This window comes from Triturus cristatus, chromosome 9, assembly GCF_964204655.1.
Source record: "Triturus cristatus chromosome 9, aTriCri1.1, whole genome shotgun sequence".
Taxonomy (NCBI): Eukaryota; Metazoa; Chordata; class Amphibia; order Caudata; family Salamandridae; genus Triturus; species Triturus cristatus.
This window is the reverse complement of record NC_140592.1, coordinates 944,160,057-944,183,585: the sequence shown is the minus strand read 5'-3', so window position 1 is coordinate 944,183,585 and position 23,529 is coordinate 944,160,057. Positions and strand designations below refer to the sequence as shown.

The 23,529-nt window shown below is 45.4% G+C and overlaps 1 protein-coding gene across 2 annotated transcripts in view; it reads left to right on the top strand.

Moving 5' to 3' along the window:
• TTC7B (tetratricopeptide repeat domain 7B) overlaps window positions 1-23,529 on the top strand; it is a 1,510,908-nt gene that overhangs the window by 387,253 nt on the left and 1,100,126 nt on the right. The gene's annotated exons all lie outside the window — the stretch shown is intronic.

Sequence of the window (23,529 nt, the reverse complement as noted above, 5' to 3'; positions counted from 1 at the left end):
TGTGACCACCACTCTTCAGAAGTCAGCTATGAAAGTGCACATGCAGGAACTAAGCATTTTGCACTCTATTGCATGGGGGGATCTATCTGCTTATATCCTATGTAGCCTCACAGTGGTGAGGTATGTGCAATGAAAGAAATTGAAATGTACCAATGTAAATATGTAATTACTTGCTGTGTCCTGCACCGGAGTACATGACAATTCCCACTTGCTTTCAGTAAGAGGTCCCAGTAAGTCGTCTTCCCACTGCTAAATCGGGTGCAGGGGTAATCAAATTAAGTTTTTCTTGAGAACCTGTCAAGGTGCAAAACCAGTTTCATCCCCGTCAAGTCGCTAACAGAACCTCAAAGTGTGGTAGATGTCCCTGGTGTGGCAGGGAAGACAAGCCATATAATTCTGGCAGTATTTCATAGCTTTGCATATTTTAAGTACTGTCCTTGCCCTACCCCGAAAGCCCCACATGCCTCCAATTAGGAGATGAATGATTCAGCATGCCACAGATCTCTCTGTGAAAGGCACCCTCCTCCTTCCATTGGTCCTTCCATGACTTGGTCTATTTCAAAGAACGATTGAAACCACCAGATCTCTATATATAAAGATCTTGAATCCTTTTAACTCTCAATTGTCATGCTTGCTATACCTGATTCACTGTTTGCAGGATTTCACTGGTGAGGTGGCCTCCCTTCATGAGACACTTCGGTAGTGTTGTCTTTCCCACAAATCCCCCACACAGTCTTTTCTCACACTTTTCACCCTCAGGACACCAGTGTGCCATGTGGTGCAATTGTGTCACAATATACAATAATTCCAGATCTAGCAGTCCTCCATGTCTCTTTTTTAATGTTTAAGGCTTTCTCTACTCCTCTTGTCCATCTATACTATTGAAACCAGAATGCAATCTAGATATTTAAAGGTTAATTCAGCTATTGGGCACATAGAGTTTTACACTGTGTATGGGCATCGAGGAAGGAGCACTGTTCGCAATTGCTACTCTGTTCATGGTAGAGAGCTGGAGGGTGTTCCATAATAGAACTGAGGCCCCAAGGCCCTGAAAGACTCTCCCCATATTGTAGAAATACTTTTTCCCCACCATATGGCTGACCTGTGTTCCAAGCTATTGGAACCTGACCTTCTCCCATCTCAGTCCTAATTCTGGGAGAACCTACTGAGCCCTATCCAGCAAGGCTGTGAGGGAAAATGCCACTGTTTTATTTCTATTTATTGGCACTCCAGACACCTTGACAAACCAGTCAGTTTTGTGCAATAGTCTGGTAATAAACATCTGGGGCTTTGTCAACTGCAGTAAAGTGACATCTTCATAAATACACACCCTAAATATTGTATGGCTTATCTTGATCCCCCATTCCTTCATTAACTGTCATAGCCATATTGCCTGGGGCTCTGCTGCCAGGGCGAACAACAGCGGATAAAGGGGCCAGTCTTGCCTAGTTCCCTTCTAGATGGTCCAGTTATTAGACACCAAACTTCATGATTTTACTCTACCATTGGGATCTGTGTATAATATTTTAACCCAGCTCTGGAATTTAGGACCTTTGCCCATTATCTCACGGGCGCTCATCAGGTAATCCCAGTTACGCATGTCAAATGCTTTCTCAATATCAAGTGCCACAAGCTTTCCCTCCATCTCAGAGTCTGTTGTGGCACTAAACATGTAATTAAGCCTTCTGATATTCCTAAGAGTGGTACACCCCAGAATAAAGCTGCATTGGTCCTCATGTATCATTTAGCCCATTGCATATTGTAAACGATTTTCCAGGGTCTTGGACAGAATTTTTACATCTGCATTCATCAAGGAGTGGGATCGGTAAGATCCCAACTCGTCAGGGTCTTTGTCTAGTTTAAGCATCATGAACACAGTAGCTTCTTTCATAGTGTCCGGTAATCATCCCACCTAGTGACCTAGCCTCATTGTAAACCTAAAGAAACCACTCTGGTAGTTATGCCTAGAATAACTGTTAAAATTCTCGGTGAACCCCCGGGTGGAGGGATCGTGGAGGCGCTGCTTCAGATGGGACATGATGGGCGCACTGGGATCAGCGTGGGGGTGCAGTGGACCATGGCCCAGGGAACAGATCAGGGCTCACCATGGACCTACCAGTGACTCTTATTGATTGGCCGCCCCCCCGGTTTCCAGATATGCAAATACTGTAACTTGAAATCAGGGGCATGGGGGGCGTGGTCTGGCCACGCAGGAAGATGGCCGCCTGACGAGTGAGCTCCGTCACGGGATGGACCCTTAACGGATATTTCCTACCTCACAGCGGCTTTGGAGTCTTCTTCTTGTGCCCTGCGGCAGCCGGAAGGTGGTGGGCACGATTTGGGCGAGTTTTCGACGATGTGACGGCGAAGCTTCCCTGGTGTTGACTGCCTCGATGACAGGGTTGTGTGGAGCTGCGTGTCTGGCGGGGCCTGTCTGACGTATTTACTCAGGCTGCCTCTTCTTCCTCCTCAAGCCGCGCCTCTGTTGCGAAGAACGCCTGCCCCCATGAAGCCGCGCCTCTGTTGCTGCTGAAAAGCGTTTGCTTCCTTATGGAGCCGCGCCTTCGTTGCTGACGACGGGCGCCCGCCTCCTCATGAGGCCGCGCCTTCGCTGCTCCTGACAAGTATCTATCTCCACATGAAACCGCGCCTTTCTCAAATTGCCTGCTGTAATGTTTCTTTTCAGGAATGTCGCCTGACAGGAGTCAGCATTTTTTACGTGTCGACGCTCAGCTACTGGTAGGATTACTTCCTTCTATAATCCCGTTGTGGCACTTATATCGCTCATCTCATCCAGTCAATGATCAGGTCAGCAATTAATTTGCGACTCATCACGCTAAACTGTTCTTCCAAGCTGAACTTCTTTGCTACAGTCACAGTTTCGCGCCTTTTGACTTTGGTTACAGCCGACGCTTCATGGCCTCTTTTAGCGTAGTCTATATGTCTTGTACAAGAGTGTGCTTTTTTCCAAATGCCATTATAGTGCTCAGGTCAACTCCTTCAGTTAGGCTGTGCTTTTTCTGCTTTGACTATGATTACCTTGCATTCTACAGCCTTGTTCATCTTGCTGTGCATGTAGCTGTGCTTACTATTATTATCATAATCGCGCACATGATGTTTCATTTTATCTTACCTCTATTTACATGCCTTTGAATATAGTGGCAGTTGTCATCATATTAACAAGTGTAAGTAGTGGGGGTCATTAAGCAATGATGTACATTTTACTGTTTAGAAAGGCATTATAAGTTTCTTTTAGCTTATTAATGTCATACATATACAGTCACTAAGTGTTTCTTTTGCATGTCTTGGTATTCTTCTGCAACCACATATAAGCATTCCTCAACAGTAAGACGGCTTTACGTACTTTCAAAGTTTTTATCAAGCATTCTCCTCAAATGTCTGCCTCTAAGCAAGGAAACAAGGCTTCTAAACCACTTCTTTTTGCAGAAGCCCTCAAGCAGTCCACCAATATGCCAACAAAAGGCAATGCCTCCTCTCCTTCCGCTTCACCTCAGGCTTCGGCCTCTAATGGTGGGCAGGTGTCGGCGGCAGCTTTGCAACGTATCCTGCACGAAATTTCCGAGGTTAGTCGTCGATTAGATGACATGCACCTTACAATTACATCACTAGCTGAGGAGACTAAATCAATTAAGACAGAAATTACCAACTTTCATACGAAGTTTGAATCCCTTGATTCTAGAGTTCTGGCAGTGGAGAATCGATTGGAATCTCTTCCAAATCAAGACCGGGACCTTTTACTCTTCCATAGTAAACTCATTGATTTGGAAGACAGAAGTAGGAGAGACAACATCCGTTTTTTTGGCTTTCCAGAGCGCATTGAAGGGCAGAGTTCCAGTGCATTTTTGTGTCGTATACTCCCAAAGCTAACTGGTATTCCTTTCAATCCACCTCTGGAGATACAACGGGCTCATAGAATTGGTCCTCCACGTGATGATCCTGCCGCACGCCCACGACCGATTATTGCCTGTCTTCTTCGTCATGAACAAACAAGACAAATATTATCCGCGGCTCGATTTCAAGGCTCCTTTTCTTTTGAAGGTCATCGCATTTTTATGGCAGCTGATTTCTCCAAGGAAACTAACGAGCGGCGGAAAGCCTTTCTCTCCATGCGACCTCAACTACGTCAATTAGGTATCAAATATGGCCTATTTGACCCAGCACGCTTTCGCGTTACCAAAGATGGAGTTTCTAAGGACTTTTTTGACCCCGAGCATCTTCAGCAATTCCTGGACCGTCTTCATCCTCAAGAAATGGAGGTTCTCACAACACCCTCACAGCAAGTTCAGCCCCATTCATCCTCTAAGTCTTCCACTACATTGCCAGATTGCAACAGGCGCCCTCCTACCAGCCCCCGACCTCGGGGTAGGGATCTTGAACGTCTTCATCGCTCACAAGAAGATAGGAAATCTGCAATACAATCGGTTTCGGTTGCTACATTTTCACAAGATCTGCAGAGAGACAAGTCACGTTCTCCTCTTAAAACTCCTTCGGATGCGGACTGAATAACTCTCTCCCTTATGGAAGTTGCTGACCTTAATACTATTGGCAGCTAACTATAGACTCTCTTTTCTTGAGAAGTCTTATTTCTATTGTTAATTATTTACCACATTTCTCACATGTTTTGCTGTTCTTATAATATCTGCTTGTCCTTTTTTACCTCTTTCTTCCTAGCTTTCTACCTTATTTCTTTTCTCCTTCAGTCTGCTTACTGTTATTTCTCTGCCTAATAATATCACTCTTTCTTCTTCTTATATTCATTGCTTCTCCTGTTACAATTTATTGCTTAAATATTTCTTACTAATTTTGCATTTACTTGGGCGCCTTGGCGTCTAATGGTTTAATTACAGTTTTATTATTCTATTTGCACGATTGCATGTTGGTCTATGTTTATTTATACACGCATTGTATGCTTTATGATATTAGGTTACTTTACATTTAATTATTACTAGACTCCCCCCTCTAAGCAATATTGCTTCTGAATCTCTATTTTGCTCTTTCTACCTTTTTATCGTACCTAGGTTCTTTTTCACAATGTTTTTCTGGGCTTTCCTTCTATACCATTGCTAATCTCCTAATCTTTTCTCTTTTCTGTGGGGTCTTTTCCCGTGGCGGTGCTCTAGTGCGCCCAGACCCGCGGATAACAGTCTACGGTCTCTTGATCTCTCTTTGCTTTTACCCAATATTTTAAAGTTTTCCTTATTATTGTATCACCTCTCTAAATTTCATCTCCCTTTCTCTTCTTTTATTATTCTTCTGATCGCTTCTTTCATGTATTGCATTTAAATCAAAGTTTCGTTTCCATTTATTTTATTTTTGTTTCCCCTTCTTTTTGTCACTTCTTTTCTTTTTCCTTTGTTTGGTTCAGCACGTTGTTTTGTGTTTCATTCCCCTGTCTCTGATATTTGCGTTGTTCTAATATGGCAAAAACACACTCTCTTAATGCAATTACTTGGAATGTACATGGTCTCACCCATTACATAAAACGGAAGAAGGTTCTTTCCTATCTTCAGACTAAGCATGTAGATGTAGCCTTGCTTCAGGAGACCCATTTGGATGCTCTAGAGTCAGACAAACTTTGTAGAGACTGGGTGGGTAAGGTTATACATAGCAGCATTCAACAGGATGAATCCACGGACGCAGGTCCCCTTCGCAAGTGTGGAGTTGCAATTCTTCTTCGCAAGTCCCTTCCGGTCACTGTCTCTAAAACATGGTCAGATGTAAATGGCCGCTACGTTTTTGCTAAACTTAAAATTGGTGATTCTCACGTCTGTGTAGGATCTGTATATGCCCCTACGGGTACCAAGAAAACATTCTTTCTTCAATTATCCCGCTTGTTGCTCGAAATTAATGCATCGCAATATTTGATTGGTGGAGACTGGAATGTGACGCAAGATTCTATTCTAGATAAAACTGGTCCACTAGATAGGGGCAATGCTTCAGATAGAGCTTTGCTAGGTGACATTATCTCAGATATGGGGTTGGTTGACCATTGGCGTATCAGTCACCCAACGGATAAGGAATATACTTTCTTTTCGTCAACTCATGGTACGTTCTCTCGTCTTGACTACTTCCTCATCTCACAGAATGCAGTTAAGTTGGTCACGGATTCCTGTATTCTGGAAGCGGCATTGTCTGACCACTCTCCGGTTCTCCTTTCCCTAGAACTGGGACTTTCTAGTCCTGGACGTAAGCCCTGGCGAATGAATATCCAACGCCACAGAACTCCTGTTGGTAAATCCCAACTACAGTCACACCTTCAAACTTATCTTTCTAATAATCAGGGATCCGTGACCTCCAGCAGGACTCTTTGGGCTGCAGCTAAGGCTACTTTAAGGGGACAATTAATGCGTGATGCAGCAATCGCTAATAAGCAAAATGCGAGGAAACAAGTGGAGCTCGAACATGACATACAAACCTATTCTCGCCTATATATCACTTCTCCGTCCTTACAAAATCGTAAACTGCTTGAACAAGCCCGAATGGCCTTAAACAGTCTTTTTACATCTAAGGCAGAATACGCCTTACAGAAAATGAAAGGTCGACACTACGAGCAAGGAGAAAAGGCGGGAAGGTTATTAGCCGCACAGTTGCGTCAAAGGGAGGCATCTATGGCCATCCCGGCCATCAGATCTGCGCAAGGACACTTATGCACAAAACCTCAAGACATTGTCAATGAGTTTGCCTCCTTTTATGAATCCCTCTATACTTCTGATAATCGAATGGATTCGGATAAGATGACGGCATTTCTTGCGAAGGTGCATCTCCCTTCTCTTTCAGCGGATGGTAAGGCCATCCTTGAGGGTGAAATAACTAGGGATGAGGTTTCCAGTGCGATCGCTGCCCTGCCCTATCACAAGGCCCCTGGTGAGGATGGGTTTCCTCCTGAATTCTATCGTTGGGCAGGTCTCAATATTATTGACACTCTAGATGCCGCATTCCAGGAGGCGGATGCTGCATCTTCATTGGGTCCCCTTTCTAACAAAGCTATTATTGTTGTGCTACCAAAGCCAGGCAAAGACCCCCAGCTTTGCAGTAGTTATCGTCCCATTTCCCTGTTGAACTCTGATATTAAAATCCTGGCTAGTATCCTTGCGTCTCGTTTACGTAAAGTCTTGCCTTCTTTGATACACCATTCCCAAGTAGGCTTTGTACCGGGACGCTCTTCCCGCAACCATTTGCGTTCTCTGGCCCATGCACTGTGGTCGGCTCAACATCTCACAGATGATGCGTTAGCCCTCTCACTTGACGCAGAAAAAGCGTTTGATCGCATCGAATGGAATTATCTTTTCACGGTCATGGAAAAATTTGGCTTAGGTACAAAATTTATTGATAAAGTACGTTTACTTTATAACCATCCTTCTGCTCAAGTGAATTGTGGTGGATTTCTATCTGATTCCTTTACAATTAAGAGAGGGACACGCCAAGGTTGTCCACTATCCCCCCTTCTGTTTCTTTTGGCTATGGAACCTTTAGCTGCTACCATCCGTCAATCTGATGAAGTTTCTGGTATTCCCCTCCCTATTGGACATTCCAAAATATACCTGTACGCTGATGATATTTTACTTACTCTTACTCGTCTTCCTCGGTCGATCCCCTCTCTTCTTCAAATTATTAATGATTTCTCTTCCTTTTCAGGTTATAAGATTAATTGGGACAAAAGTGAGGCTTTACCTATTTCTAACGGTACCACAAAAGCAGCCATCTTTGGTTTTCCTTTTCATTGGCAGTCCTCACGCCTCAAATATTTGGGTGTCCTAGTTAATAAAGGGTTACAAGATATGGTTACAGATAACTTGTCTCCTCTTATCTCCCAAATGCGTCGGGATTTTGATAAATGGAAGGCTTTGGGTCTTTCTCTCTGGGGTAGGGCTCAGGCTGTTAAAATGGTTACTCTTCCGAGATTCATTTACATTCTGGGCATGCTTCCCCTACAGATTCCCTTATCCTTACTCCGGTCAGTAGACGCCCAGATTAAAACCTTCATTTGGGGTACTGCTAAGCCGCGTCTTGCCATAACCAAGTTGAAGGCTCATCAGTTATCAGGCGGCATTGGTCTTCCATCCATTGAACACTACTCTTTGGCGTTACATATTTCCCAACTCTCATATTTTTTACCCGGTATTAAAGACTTGCCACAATGGGTCCAAATAGAACGACATCTTCTATCCTCGGAATCGAATCTTACTCCTTTGTATGGTAGTGGCACTAGTCGTCTTGACCCGAAGAATCCGATATTATCTGCCATGCATAAATCCTGGCAGAGAAGTCATAGGTTGCTAGGTTCGAATCCAAGAATTCACATTAAGGCCCCCCTATGGAATAACTCGGGCATTCGTATCAATGGTCGTATGTTATCCTGGCCTGATTGGCGTGCTGCAGGTATCCTATATCCGGATCAGCTTCTACATGATGGGGATTTTAAGCCATTCTCTCAGCTAAGGGTAGAATTTGATCTTCCCCTACATCATTCTTCTAAATACCTTCAGCTCCAGCAATGTCTGAAGACCCATATGGGATCACCGCCATGGCTACTACAAGATTCCCCTATTTTATCCTATTTGCACATTTGGGGGAAATTTAAAGGTGTTACCTCCGGTATATACAAAATTTTATCGTCCCATCTTTTCTCTAAATCTCTTTCACACGATCTTCAGCGTAAATGGCAAGCTCGCCTCTCAATTTCCTTTTCCAACACCGAATGGGATTTGATTCTAGAGAATTTGAACAAGGGAGCTCGTGAATCAAGGCTCAAATTTTGTCTTTTCAAAATACTACACGATTGGCATTGGTCTCCAGTCAAATTGCACAAAGCTGGTCTTCTTTCCCATTCTAACTGCTGGAGATGTACCAATTCAGGTTGCGATATTACTCATATCATTTGTGAATGCCCTAGTATCCAATCCTATTGGGCTTACATTGGTACTACTTTGAATTCCACTATGCCCCTAATATTGCCACTTACACCAACTAACATTCTCCTGCATGACTTACGCCACTCCCCAAAGCTCTCGAAACCACAACTTCGTCTTTTTCATACCTCACTTGCTACTGCTAAAATATGTATCCTGCGTCATTGGAAATCATCTTTGCCTCCCTCTCAGGAAGATTGGTTGGTAGCGATGATTCAGACTGCCTCACATGAACGCACTATCTATAACCTTCAGGATCAAGCTGACACCTTTCTCCGAATTTGGTCTCCATTTCTTAAATCAAATACAGCTAGTTCCCCTGCTTCTACTTCTACCCAAACACATTAATCAGCTCTTACCCTCTCTTGTCCTTTGTTTATTTCTTTTCTTTCTTTGCCTTCTGTATCCTCTGCTTTATTCGTTGTAGTGTTCTTCTGTCTTTATCTAATCACTTTCTCTTTGTTCTTTCTATCTATATTTCCCGCATTTCCATTGTCTAAGCTTTTTCCCTTTTCCTCTCCTTATAGGTCATGTCTTTATAATGTATCATCCTAAGCCTTGACTTCATTATTACTTCAATTAGTATTTATCTATTTAAATGCATATTTATATCTTATTTATATCATATTTATTCATATGTATATTTCAGCATTGTTTCTTTCAACATGGATCTATTTTCTCTTCATTTTCAGTTGTCTATGCTTTGATGTACTTGTTTTATAAAAATTCAATAAAAAATTTCAACACAAAAAAAGAAATCAGGGGCATGAAGGGTGGAAGCTCCAGGATTTGGGCACTAAAAGACTGTTCTGAGGCAGTTTTAAGCCTCAGTGCTGCATAATGTTTTGTGGGGGGGACCGGGGTGGGAAATTGTCTTTTCGGTTTTAGAGTGAACGGATGGGAGAGGGGGTGGCGCACATTCCCTGAAGTTGTATATGGGTGGGCGACAGGCACTCTGCATATTGGGGGGGGTTGTGGACCCGCTGAGCAGGGAAGCAGGGAGGGGGGCGTGTTTTCATGGGTTGGGGTAATTTTGGGTTTCTTTTTTGGGGTTGTTCACCAGGCAACTATGTTTTTTTGTCTAAGCTTATCCTATGTGGCACTAGTAAGATGATCAGTGGTACTCTCTTTCAAGGTGGGTACAGTTGAGGAGCACTTTGGGCTGTCCCGGGAGGTGACTGATGGCGAGTGGGGTGCGATCGCCCCACCTTTCCGGTCAATTGGAGGGGGATGGTTGTGTCTTGATGGCTCTCAGACAGGGACTTAGAGTGTCCACATGGAATGTTAACGGCCTGGGAGATAAAATCAAACTGGGTATAGTCCAACAATATACTCATCGACAGGCCCTTGACATAGTACTACTGTAGGAGACTCACCTGATAGGCAATACGTGTATGGCACTCAACAAGAAGGGATACCGCATGTGCGTCCATTCTGGGTTCTCGACAGGCTCCCGGGGAGTGGGGATACTTCTTCGTAGGGGCTGTCCCTACATCATACAGTACACCTGGACTGATCCACTGGGCAGGTACGCAGCAGCCTCAGGACTCTGGGAGGGCAAAGTAGTAAATGTCATCTCAGTATATGCATCGCCGGGTTTGCAGCGTCCAACCCTGCAGGAGATTGGAATATTGGTTTTGGCATTGCCGATGGGCTCCTTGATACTGGGGGGGGGTGGGGGGACTTCAACCTAGTTGTGGATGGTCTCAGTGATTTTTTTTTTGATTTTTTTTTTATTGTTTTCATAGCATCAACTCAATACAAGCCCCGCTACCCCCCCTCCAAAAGGGATACTTTACATACATCGTAGCCATCCAATATCCAGGAGAATAATCATCCATCACATGCGGGGCCCCCCCCTCCCTCCCCACCCCATGTCAGTGTGCCCCCCTTCGCCTTCCCCTCTCCAGATGTGCCCCTCCCCTACAATAAATCATGCACGGGTGCTCAACCTCCTCTAGGGAACCAAGGCTTTCCCTCATGCCTAGCCACGTTGTGGATGGTCTCAGTGATAGACTCCCGCCTAGACAAGATCCACCACGGGACTCCCAGCTCCAGAGGTTCGCTGATGCTTTGGGGATAGTGGATGTGTGGGGATGGTTAAACCCTCAGCACACACACTACACACTCCAGTCGGGAGTACATGGCAGTCAATCCTGACTCGAATATTTATTCACACATGCACAAGACATACAAGATTTTGTGAAACCCACAACACTCGCACAAGGTATTTCTGATCACTCCTTGGTAATGGCGGTTTTTGGTGCCCGACAGTTCGGACGCCCTGCCACTATTAGAATACAGCCGTGGGCGTTGAAGGTTCCCCACATTAGGGAGGGACTCCGCCAAGACACCGACTTTTACTTTTCAGAAAATATGGGGTCACTCGAGTCGGCGTATGGTGCGGTAATTAAAGGGAGTGCATTGTGGCGGATGGTGGGGCATAAACGTGAACGCAACAAGAGGGTGACTGAGCTGGAAACCGATATGTTCGAGGCATATGAGCTGCTGCAGTCACATTATTGCATTAGATCGCCGCCTAGTGTTGGGTCCGGATGTTGCACGTTGTTGTCTTGGAAGAGTCTTCGAGATCTCACGAGATAGGTGACTCCTCCCCTGGACTACAGTGCGCATGGACAGCTCCTCCATCGTCAGATTGTTTTTTTCCGCCATCGGGTTCGGATATACTTCTGCGACGCCAACTTCGACTCCGAAGTTTTCAACTTTCTTCACTGCAAATCAAAGTATCTCGACGGGATTGCTCTCCGGTCGATACCCTATAACTTTACAAGACTTTATTTCTCATATTTCCATCGACGCAGGCCTCCGGGCCTATCGACGCCACTCGGGCCTCGGGCCCATGGAAAGGACCCCCTTCAAAAAATGCCCCCAGTGTGGTGCTAAATACCCACACAGGGATCATCACCCGGTCTGCAACAGATGCCTATCTCCGGAGCATAAAGAAGAAGACTGCTCCGCCTGCGCACTCTTCCGTTCCAAAAAGACAATCAGGAACCGAAGGGCCCATCGACAAGCGATGCATCGACAAGCAGCGGCACCGGCACCGGCACCGGAACCGGACGATATCTTCGACGACCCCTCGGATGCCGAGGACTCGGATGATCTACAGCTCGTCACAGTCGAAGAATCGGACTCAGATGACCCAATCCCAGCGGGGCAGCACCTGAGTACCGATGCCCCTGTCCCAATCACCCCACATAAGGCTCCGGTCAAGACATCGCCACAAGGCCTTCGTCACGATCGAAACATCCCTTCGGAAGCCCCGCCCTCGGGCCCGGCTCCGAAGATAATAGAAAAGCCTTCCGGTAGCTCGGGACCGAGCAAACCGTATCTCCCTACACCCAAAATGCCTTCGGCGCCGAGAAAAACACATCCGGCTCCGGCGCCGAAAGACTCGACCATTCCCAAAAACGTCAAGCCGAAGCTTCTCGAGTCGAAAAAGGTCGATCCCAAGAAAAATATCGACCCGAAAAAGTTAATCGACCCGAAAAAGACTAACGACTCCAAAAAGGTCACCAAGCCTAAAAAACAGATCGAACCCAAGAAAACGGTCGATCCGAAAAAGGACGTCGAAGTCAAGAAAGCTCCCGAACCGAACAAAAACAAGGTTCCCGAGCCAAATAAGTCGAAGCCGAAGCCTACAAATCCTTCGACTCCTAGTAAAAAACACCAAAAATCTTCAGTGCCGAAACCACCAAATACAGAGGAGGAGCTGTTTTTTCCGGATCCTGTCGATCCAAAACAGAAAAGAATCATCATAGACCCTAACACAGGTCATGTGGTGCTCCACAAGAGGAAAATTCATCCTGCCTTACCCTCTCCTATTCCTCTAAAAAGGAAGGACATTGCTACTTCTCCTATTAGGCCTGTCACCCCTCCTCCTCTCTCTCCTATTCTGCCTTATGTGCCATACACACCCCCCATGCCTCCACAGCCTGTTGGGGACCCAGATGAGGACATAGATATTGATCCACAAGACCCTTATGACGATCCTGATGACCCAAATCCCAACCTGGACACATGGGGAAACCCATATTCACCAGACAATAACACACCTCTTCTAGACCCCACACCATACCCTTCAAAACCATCCCCTCCTGACAACACCATTGCATTTCATCAGTTAGTGGACAGGGCTGCTAGTTTCCAAGGGGTAGATATGCATGCTGACCCTCTGGAAGAGGATTTCTTGCTGGACACCTTCCCAACCACAGAAAGAAGTGTCCGCGCTTTACCCATGCTCAAAGGGGTTTTAAAACATGCACCAGAAATATTCAAAGACCCCATTAGGGTTAGGATACTCAACCCTAGACTGGAAAAGAAATATAGAGCAGCACCCTCCGACCCTACATACATCAAGGGTCAACTACAGCTGGACTCTTTAGTAGTTGCCAATGCACGAAAAAGGGCAAACTCACAAACCACTGGCGATGCTGCACCACCAGAAAAAGAGTCCAAACTACTGGAGGCATCAGGGAAAAGGGTGGCTTCACAAGCAGCCAACACATGGAGAATAGCTAACACACAAGCATTGTTAGCTAGATATTACAGGGCACACTATGACAAACTAGAGGAGCTGCTACAACATCTCCCTGACCCATATAAACAACAGGCAACTGATCTTATCCAAGAAGGAAAGTTCATCACTAATGCCTCGATAAAGTGTGCTCTAGATGCAGCTGACACAGCCTCTAGAACAGTCAATACAAGCGTAATGTTAAGAAGACACGCATGGCTTCGCATATCAGGTTTCAAACCTGAGGTGCAAACCACTATTCTCAATCAACCCCTTAACAAAGATTTCCTGTTCGGGCCTGAAACAGATGTCCTACTAGACAAAATGAAAAAGGACACTGACACCACTAAATCTATGGGTGCACTGCACTCTTACCAATCCAAACGTTCCTTTCATAGATCCTCCTATAGAGGTACAGGGAGAGGGAATAACACACAAACCTCTCAACCTTTCCAAACTACCTCTCAAAACACATTTCAAAAAGGTAGAGGAGGATATAGAGGAAACAATACTAGAGGTAGAGGTAACAACAACAACCGTACCTCCACCACTCCCAAACGGTGAACTCCTACACCTGCCTCCAGACCACTTAACACCAGTCGGAGGCAGATTATCACAGTTCCTACCTGTCTGGGAATCCATCACAACAGACAGGTGGGTGAAGCAAATTATCCATTCTGGTTACTGTCTGGAACTTACATTTACCCCACCCAACATACCACCCAAACACAGACCAATGTCAGAGGAACATACCATACTATTGCAACAAGAGGTCTTAGCAATGCTACAAAAGCACGCTATAGAACCAGTTCCCCTGCAGCAACAAGGAAAGGGAGTTTACTCCCTCTATTTCCTAATCCCCAAAAAAGACGGCTCCCTCAGGCCCATTCTCGACCTTCGTCCCCTCAATCACTATATACACTCCGATCATTTTCCCATGATCACACTCCAACAAGTACTACCACTACTACAGCAAGGCGATTTTCTCGCCACGCTAGATCTCAAAGACGCATACTTTCACATACCCATTCATCCCGCACACAGGAAATACCTCAGATTCGTAGTGCAGGGACAGCACTACCAATTCAAAGTCCTACCCTTCGGGGTAACAACAGCACCAAGGGTGTTCACAAAATGCTTAGCAGTAGTGGCAGCACATCTACGGAGACAACATATTCATGTGTTTCCATATCTAGACGATTGGCTGATAAAGGCCAAATCACATCACCAATGTCTGCAGCACACTGTGACCACAATCCATCTATTACACAATCTGGGATTTTCCCTCAACTTCCCAAAATCCCATCTACAACCCTCCCATATACAGCAGTATCTGGGAGCAACAATAGACTCCACAGTAGCAAAGGCTTACCCAGCTCCAGCCAGGATCAGAACATTCAAGCAATCATCCAAAAATTCCAACCTCAGACTCTCTTGACAGCAAGAGTGTTTATGCAACTCATAGGCATGATGGCATCTTGCATATTCATAGTCCCACATGCTCGGCTACAAATGCGTCCCATACAAGAATGCCTAGCAACACAATGGAACCAGGCTCAAGGGAAACTAAAGGACCTAGTGTTGGTGGACAGTCGTACCCATCGCTCTCTGCAGTGGTGGAACACACAAAACCTTTCAAAAGGACGACTGTTCCAAGAGCCAGTTCCACAGGTAGTGTTGACAACGGACGCATCACTCACAGGGTGGGGAGCCCATCTACTTCAACATACAGTGCAAGGTCTATGGACACCGCACCAAAAAAGAAACCACATAAACTACCTAGAATTACTGGCAATATTTCAGGCAATGAAGGCCTTTCAAAAACACATAGCCAACAAGACTGTCCTAGTCCGGACGGACAATATGACAGCAATGTTCTACATACAGAAACAGGGGGGGACACACTCTCTGCAGCTTTCACGCCTAGCGCAAAGCATATGGAGATGGGCCATTCCACAAAACATCCATCTTCTAGCAGAACATTTCCCAGGAGTGAATAACCGGATTTCAGACCTATTGAGCAGACACAGTCAACAGATCCACGAATGGGAACTTCACCCATAAGTTCTACTCCCGTTCTTTCAAGCATGGGGACACCCAGACATAGATCTGTTCGCCACAAAACAAAACGCAAAATGCCCATCCTTCGCCGCCAGGTTCCCACACCCGCAGTCCAAGGGCAATGCAATATGGATGAACTGGTCAGGCAGATTTGCATACGCTTTTCCGCCAACCCCACTCATTCTATTAGTGGTACGCAAACTAAAGCAACAAACACTTACGATGATCCTGGTTGCTCCCACATGGGCACGACAACCATGGTACACAACACTCCTAGAACTCTGTCGTCCCTCATCAACGACTACACCTCTCTCCAAAACAACTCACACAGAACCATGGAGAGATACAACACCCAGACCCCAATCAAATGAACCTAGCAATCTGGCTCCTGAAGTCTTAGAGTTCGGATAACTTAACCTGCCTCCCGATTGTATGAATATCATCAAAGAGGCAAGACGTCCCACTACCAGAGCCTGTTACGCAAACAAATGGAAAAGATTTGTTATTTACTGCCAAAATAATCAAATCAATCCACTAGACGCTTCTATCCAAAACATAATTTGTTATCTGCTACACTTACAAAGATGTAATCTAGCATATTCATCTATAAGATTACACCTAGCTGCTATTGCAGCATACCTCCAGAACAGACAACACGTGTCTCGCTTCCGCATACCACCTATTAAGGCGTTTATGGAAGGGCTCAAAAGAGTAATCCCTCCAAGAGCTCCACCTTCCCCAGTCTGGAATCTTAACATTGTACTTACTAGACTTATGGGCCCACCCTTTGAGCCTCTACATTCTTGCGAATTACAGTTCCTAACATGGAAGGTGGCATTTCTAATAGCAATTACTTCACTCAGAAGAGTAAGTGAATTGCAGGCATTGACAATTCAAGAACCTTTCATGCAAATACACCAAAATAAAGTAGTTCTCAGAACAAACCCTAAATTCCTACCAAAGGTCATAACTAGTTTTCACATTAACCAATCAATTGAGTTACCTGTCTTTTTTCAAAAACCACAGTCAGTAGCTGAAAGGGCACTCCACACACTGGATGTCGGAAGGGCTCTACTCTACTACATAGACAGAACTAAACCATTTCGAAAGACAAAACAGTTGTTTGTGTCTTTCTGTCAACCTCATAAGGGTAACCCTATCTCAAAGGCAGGGATAGCCAGATGGATAGTTAAGTGCATACAAATATGTTATCAAAAAGCTAAACGCACATTAACTATTCCCCCAAGAGCACATTCCACGCGCAAAATGGGGGCATCCATGGCTTTTCTAGGGAATATCCCCTTAGAACACATTTGTAAGGCAGCTACATGGTCTACCATACATACCTTCACTAAACACTATTGTGTTGATGTGCAAGCCAAACAACAAGCTTCTGTAGGTCAGGCTGTCCTTAAAACACTTTTCCAAACTACTGCAACTACCACCGGTAACCACCACTAGAGGAGGTACTGCTATACAGTCTATGCAATAATGTGACTGCAGCAGCTCATATGCCTCGAACGGTAAATGCTACTTACCAGTATGCATCTGTTCTTGGCATGTAGAGCTGCTGCAGTCACATGCCCACCCTCCTCCCTGGTGCCGAGCACAGTTGTAGTACTATCTTATTTAGATACATTTACATGGACACCTTTTCTTTCTATTACTATTCTCCATCTTTGCCACAATGGCGAAAAAACAATCTGACGATGGAGGAGCTGTCCATGCGCACTGTAGTCCAGGGGAGGAGTCACCTATCTCGTGAGATCTCGAAGACTCTTCCAAGACAACAACGTGCAACATCCGGACCCAACACTAGGCGGCGATCTAATGCAATAATGTGACTGCAGCAGCTCTACATGCCAAGAACAGATGCATACTGGTAAGTAGCATTTACCTTTACAATTAGAAAGGGCCCTTGCCTCGGACCCAAATCCGGAGACTCAACATAGTATTGGCCTTAAGAGGCATGACTACAAACAGCTCCTGCTAGAAGACGCTACTATGCGAGCCCTGGCCACGCAACATCGTATATATATATGAGCAGGGGGAGCGCACGGGTAAGCTTCTTGCGTGGCTGGAGCGCAAGGAACAGGCTGCTAGGTGGATTAAGGCGATAACGGGTCAGGATGGCACGCTCATCACGGACCCCCAGGGAATTGCTGACGTGTTTGCCGCGCATTTTGAAGAAGTCTACCGGGACCCACAGAACTCTCAGGCCTGATGGGCTACAGACCTCCTAGCCACTATAAATGTGACGTGTTTGTCGCCGCAAGATTGCGAGTCACTCAAAGCTGACCTTTCAGCGACAGTAGTCCAAAAAGCTATAGTAGACGTCAGGTCGGGCAAAGCGATGGGCCCTAGTGGCCTGCCCATCGAGCTCCTCAAACCTATGGCCGTGAAGTTGGCACCCCACTTGTTGAACCTATATAACGAATGCTACAAACTCTGCCGTCTGCCACCTGACATCTGCGATGTGGCGATTGTGGTGATCTATAAGCTTGGCAAGCCGGCGGAAGAATGCAAATCGGACACTACTGGTTCTACAGGATGGGTTAGGAGTACCTGTATCACCGGGCTCTGCGACGTGGAGGGTTTACACATATTTCCAGGGGTTTTTGTAAACTGTTCAGATGTTATCCACCGCCAAAGAAGACTCAATAAAGCACTATGCAAGGTGTTAAGTATCCTCTCACTCTGCATAATTGATGTCCTGCCAATTCTAACTGATTCTTGCTTTGCCACTGCTGATTCTGTAATGCCTGGAAGGTTGTTGTTCAAAAATTCTCAGTGAAAGCCATCCACACTAGGGATCTGCTCCTCTTCATGCCCTGGATGACCTCAATTATTTCCTCTTTTTTAAGTTCCTGTTGTAGTTCAGCTGTTTGCACGTCACTGAGCCTATGGGTTCCAGTTTCACCCAAAAACAAATGACACCGATACATCCTGAGACCGGGACAGGCTTTTGTAGAGCTCGGCTAGGTATTTTCATAGGGCATAATTGATACTAGCTTGTACCACCACCTTGGTGCCATATTTAAAGACACTATAAGAAGGAAAGATATTTCCCTCTTTACTAACCTAGCCAACAGGGTTCCCTATTTGCCTCCCTCTTTATGTAGTTTCTGCCTATAGCCTCTGCAGGTAACCTTGTCTAGGGCTTCCCAAGTTTTCTCCATCTTACTTTTTGATTCAGTGCTGTTTTATCTGCTGGCTGGATCGCCTAGCATCTGTTTCTGCCATGTTTCAGTCTGTCCTCTTGCTGTGACAGGTTTTGTTGTAGCTGTCTACGGGTAGCATATATCTGGCTTATGCATTCTTCCCTCAAGACTGTCTTTAATGCTTCCCATTTGTTTGCCTGTGTGTTGGCTGTCCCCCAGTTATGTGCTAAATGTGTTTCAATTACTATTTTCATTTCCCATTGAAATGTTGGATCTTTGAGGGCCTTCGAATGTGTAAGCAGCAAGTGGTTATTTTACTTTGTGCCCGGCCTGTGATGTATTCGATCAAGAGGGGCGAGTGGTCAGAGAAGAACCTACTTCAGTACTGTGATTTCTATATTTTGGTTACAAAGACATGTGACACAAATACCCAATCCAATCTGCTGTGTCAGGGCCAGATTCACAAAGGTGACTTACACTTTTGTGTAAGTTTACTTCTGTTTTCATATGCACAAACTACAAGTTAATAGTATGTTTACGTCTGCTGAGACTCTGCAGTTGGAGATTCACAAAGGTAGACTTACACTTTATCTGCTATCCTGGACCCCCCAGGAGCCATTACAGTTATTGCATTTCTGCCACACAACAAACAAACCTGTTTCCACCCCTCATCCCCATGTTGAAGTGGTGCTGTGGTTGCCCAATCAGGCAAAACGAGAACTATTTCGGACCTGCATGTTCAAAAGATGGAGTATTTGTCTTAGAAAATAATTTTAAATCTGTGTTTCAGATCCTTGTGCGGTCATGGCTGAAATACAGGAACGGCTTTCGAAGCAGCCTCCCTAAAATAAAACTTACTAAACTAACTGTAGTCTTTGATATGGCTGCCAAACACATTTCTGGGATTACTCAATTTGACCATATTGCTGCCATCTTGCACTCATTACATATGTTCCCATTTGAGGACAGATGCGTTCTTCAAGATTGCCTGTCTGTGTGCAAATGGAGCAGTAAGGACCTGTTTCATATGGACACCCTAGATTATAAATAAAGTACCACCTCAATTATTTTCTGGTTACGCCCCTAAAATCTGCAACTTTTGCCCTACCTCCCTCACCACTTTTGTATGTATGGTATTTATATGGCACAAACCTGGTTCCACGTAACGGAGTGCAGTACACCAATGAGTGACGTTTGCAGAATAGGCAGCCATGATAAGAAAGATAGGGTGTACACAAGAGATAGGGACACTAAAGGATTTCAGCTAAGAGGTTCTGCTTTGCGATAAAGGGGTCCTGAATGTATTGCAATTAAACATGTCGCCTCCTGACTCCTGATAATTTGGCTGTCTCTTCAGTCCGATACTGCCCTTTATGTATGTGTAATGCTTGCATATAGCTCCCTCCTCACAAATAATCCCTTTTATCAAAAGTAAATATGCTGTACTTTTTCCAACATGCTAAATTAACTCAACCCTAGCCTCGACCTATACTCACGCTTGTTGTCATTTTATTTGTTGTAAGGTATTTTTTCTCTATTTTACCAATGTGCTGTTCTACAGTACTATGTTTAAGAATTACTAGTCTATGTACAGCACTCGGATGCTTGTCTTTAAGTGTGGTCTGTGCGCCATAAATAAATAGAAAAAACACACACAAACACATACACACACACACTCACATTCACACTTACACTCACACACATTCACTCACAGCAAAGACCCGTGACCTTGGACCGCTTGCAGCTGCGTTCTGCGGTGGGCTCAGGCACTCTATAAATATCGCACCACAAAGTCCTTTTGGTCAAAGAACAGCACAGACACTCTTCAAGAGTAGGTATTTTATTCAAGCAACTTCCACACAACTCGTTTCAGCCCACGGCTTTTCTCAGGGATCACTGGTATAAAGGTTCAAACAAACAATAATATAGAAAATGTGAGCACCAGAAAAGGACAATACCTTCAGATGTCTCTGCAATGCAAGTAAAGATTCGCCCATCTTGGAGTGGAGTCCATACATATAGAACATATACCACAATAATGCATTCATACGATGATTTGTTTGATTCTCTTTTTCCTCTGTTCTTTGAGAGTTTGTTCCTCTTTTGAACTCTGTCCTTCCCCTGTTTAGGAGTTGAAGCTCTAAAAAACAATCCTTCCCACAGTTGGTTGTTCCCTTCTGAGTAATGAATCAGAAACATCTGCTAGATTACTCCCTGATGCATCACTTTCTGTTATTTCTTCCAAAGTTTGACTGTTGTTACTACCCTGTGATGCCACACTCTTCAATACATTTTTATATTTCAGTGTGTTACGTTTGCATGACTTATTATAGTCTTGTATTGTGTTATGATAAGTAAACACTCATATTGATTTAGGCTCCCAAGGGCAATAATGTGGTTTATACCTGCAGCTGTGTTGCGGCCTCAAGCGTTGGGGCAATTTTGGTAATACAAATATGCGGCTGCTCCAAGCCGTAGAGGGATCGCGCAACCCGAGAGCAATTGAAGGGTCCAACCGAGGGTAACTCGCCCGTCGTGTAGGCGCTGCAGGAGCTCGCATTGTAAGCAGGAAAAGTCCCATCCGAGGCTCAATGGAGGGCCGAGAACTGTCCTGAAAAGATGCCGATACCGGAACCCATTGGAGGGCTTCAAAGATATCATAATTTTAACTGCATCTCCCAGCATGCACGGAAAATGAAAAAATACCGGAGCACACCGGAGGCCAATTAAGGCGATTTGTTTAAAACATGCAGGGGAGTGGCAGCGGATGAAATTAACTGGTTTTCGACACATTGCCTCTGACGAAGGAGATAGACTCTCTGAAATGCATTAGGCTATGGACATACAAAGGGATGCGAAGTTTCCTGTTGAATGGCTTAAATAAAGGTTTTGTTGACCTACCTGCAGCTGTGTTGCGGCCTCAAGCGTTGGGGCAATTTTGGTAATATATATATTTCACCAATATAGCAACGGTGACCACCAACCCACCTATGACCCTTCCATGGACAGACCATTTCCTGGTCCCTTTTTCCTGGGAAACTCCCATACCTATTCACCTAACCCCTAAAACCCAGGTCACCGACCGCCAATGGCACAAACTATCACCTGAGAAATGGGCCCTTTCTCTTGCAGACTCCATTCCCAAGCTCTCCTCTGACTCTAATACGGCCGATAAACAATTCAGTGATTGGATCACGTCGTCTCTTGACACTACACTTCCAAAAATCACCACCTTTAAACAGCCTAAAAGGATATCCCCCGCTTCATGGTACACGCCAGAGCTTAAAGCCCTACGCCAAGAGTGTAAAAAAACCGAACGCTCATGGAGACGCAATAAATCAGGAATCAATAAAAATATCTACTCTACTTCTCTTCTAACTTACAAAACCGCTATTCGCAAAACCAAAAGCGTGTTTTTTCAGGAGAGGATAGAGAAGGCGGGATGCTCCGGGAAGGAAGCATACGCTATCCTTAAAGAGCTCTCAAAACCTCCAGAACAAGGAAGAGGACCGCCTTCCGACCCCAAAGCCGACCAGGAGAAATGCCAACAATTGGCCAACTTCTTCCAGGACAAAATCCGACTAATCCTGGACTCAATTCCTCCCTCGAGCCCGAGGGGAGAAATTGCTCTCCCATGTTCGACATCTTCTACTGGTCTGTCCACGTGGGGCCAGGTTACAATAGACGAAGTACGGACGACGCTCAACTCCATGAAGAGCGGTTCCCCCAGAGATCCTGCTCCTCTTCGGATCCTTAAGGAGGTAGCCCCTTCTATCGCTCCCTCCCTCACTCATCTGATTAATACCTCACTCCAACAGGGAGTTGTACCCCCGAGCTGGAAGAAGGCTGTGGTAAAAGCCTTACTGAAGAAACCTGCTCTTGATCCTGAGAACCTGGCGAATTACAGGCCCATTTCCTTACTCCCAGGAGTTAGTAAGATCGCGGAAAAACTTGTCAACAGGAAACTCTCGCAGTTCCTAGAGGCCAATAACAAACTTAAAAACTCCCAGACGGGCTTCCGACCAGGACAGGGCACGGACATCGCCCTCCTGGCGGCGGTAGAGGAAGCTAGAACGCTATTGGACGGGGGAGGATCAGTGGCAGTGATCCTCCTCGACCTTAGCGCAGCGTTCGATACCGTTGACCACCAACTCCTTATCGAACGACTGGCAAGAGTTGGAGTAGAAGGTACAGCCTTATCCTGGCTTTCATCCTTCCTGACACAACGATCATATCAGATCTGGCAGAAGAACGCCCGATCCTCCGAAATGCCCCTCCAATGTGGTGTGCCTCAGGGCTCCTCCCTGAGCCCCACATTATTTAATATCTATATGTCCACATTGGAGGAGGTTATCACCCCTTTCGGAGTGAGTGTCGTCAGCTATGCCGACGACACACAATTAGTGGTGTCTCTGTCCCACCCCAAACAACAGAAAGCTGATCTCTTCAACTGCCTCACGCAGGTCCATCATTGGATGAATAGATCAGCCCTAAAACTAAACGGGACAAAAACTGAGGTCCTCTTACTTGGCCCAAAAGGAACCTCACTCCCCCTGGACATGTGGCCAACCTGTCTAGGTCCTCCCCCAGACCCAAAGACTGAGGTGAAAAGTCTGGGTGTATGGATAGATTCTGAACTCTCATTCGCCCCGCAAGCAAAGAAGGTCGTAGGGACCTGCTTTGGTCTTCTAAAGTCCTTGAGGAAAGTCCTGCCCCTTCTTCCTCCTAAATCGCAAAAATTACTAGTCCAAGGTCTTATAATATCAAGACTAGACTATAGTAACGCGATGTATTTGGGCGCACCGGAAGCAACTCTGAATAAATTGCAGAGAATCCAGAA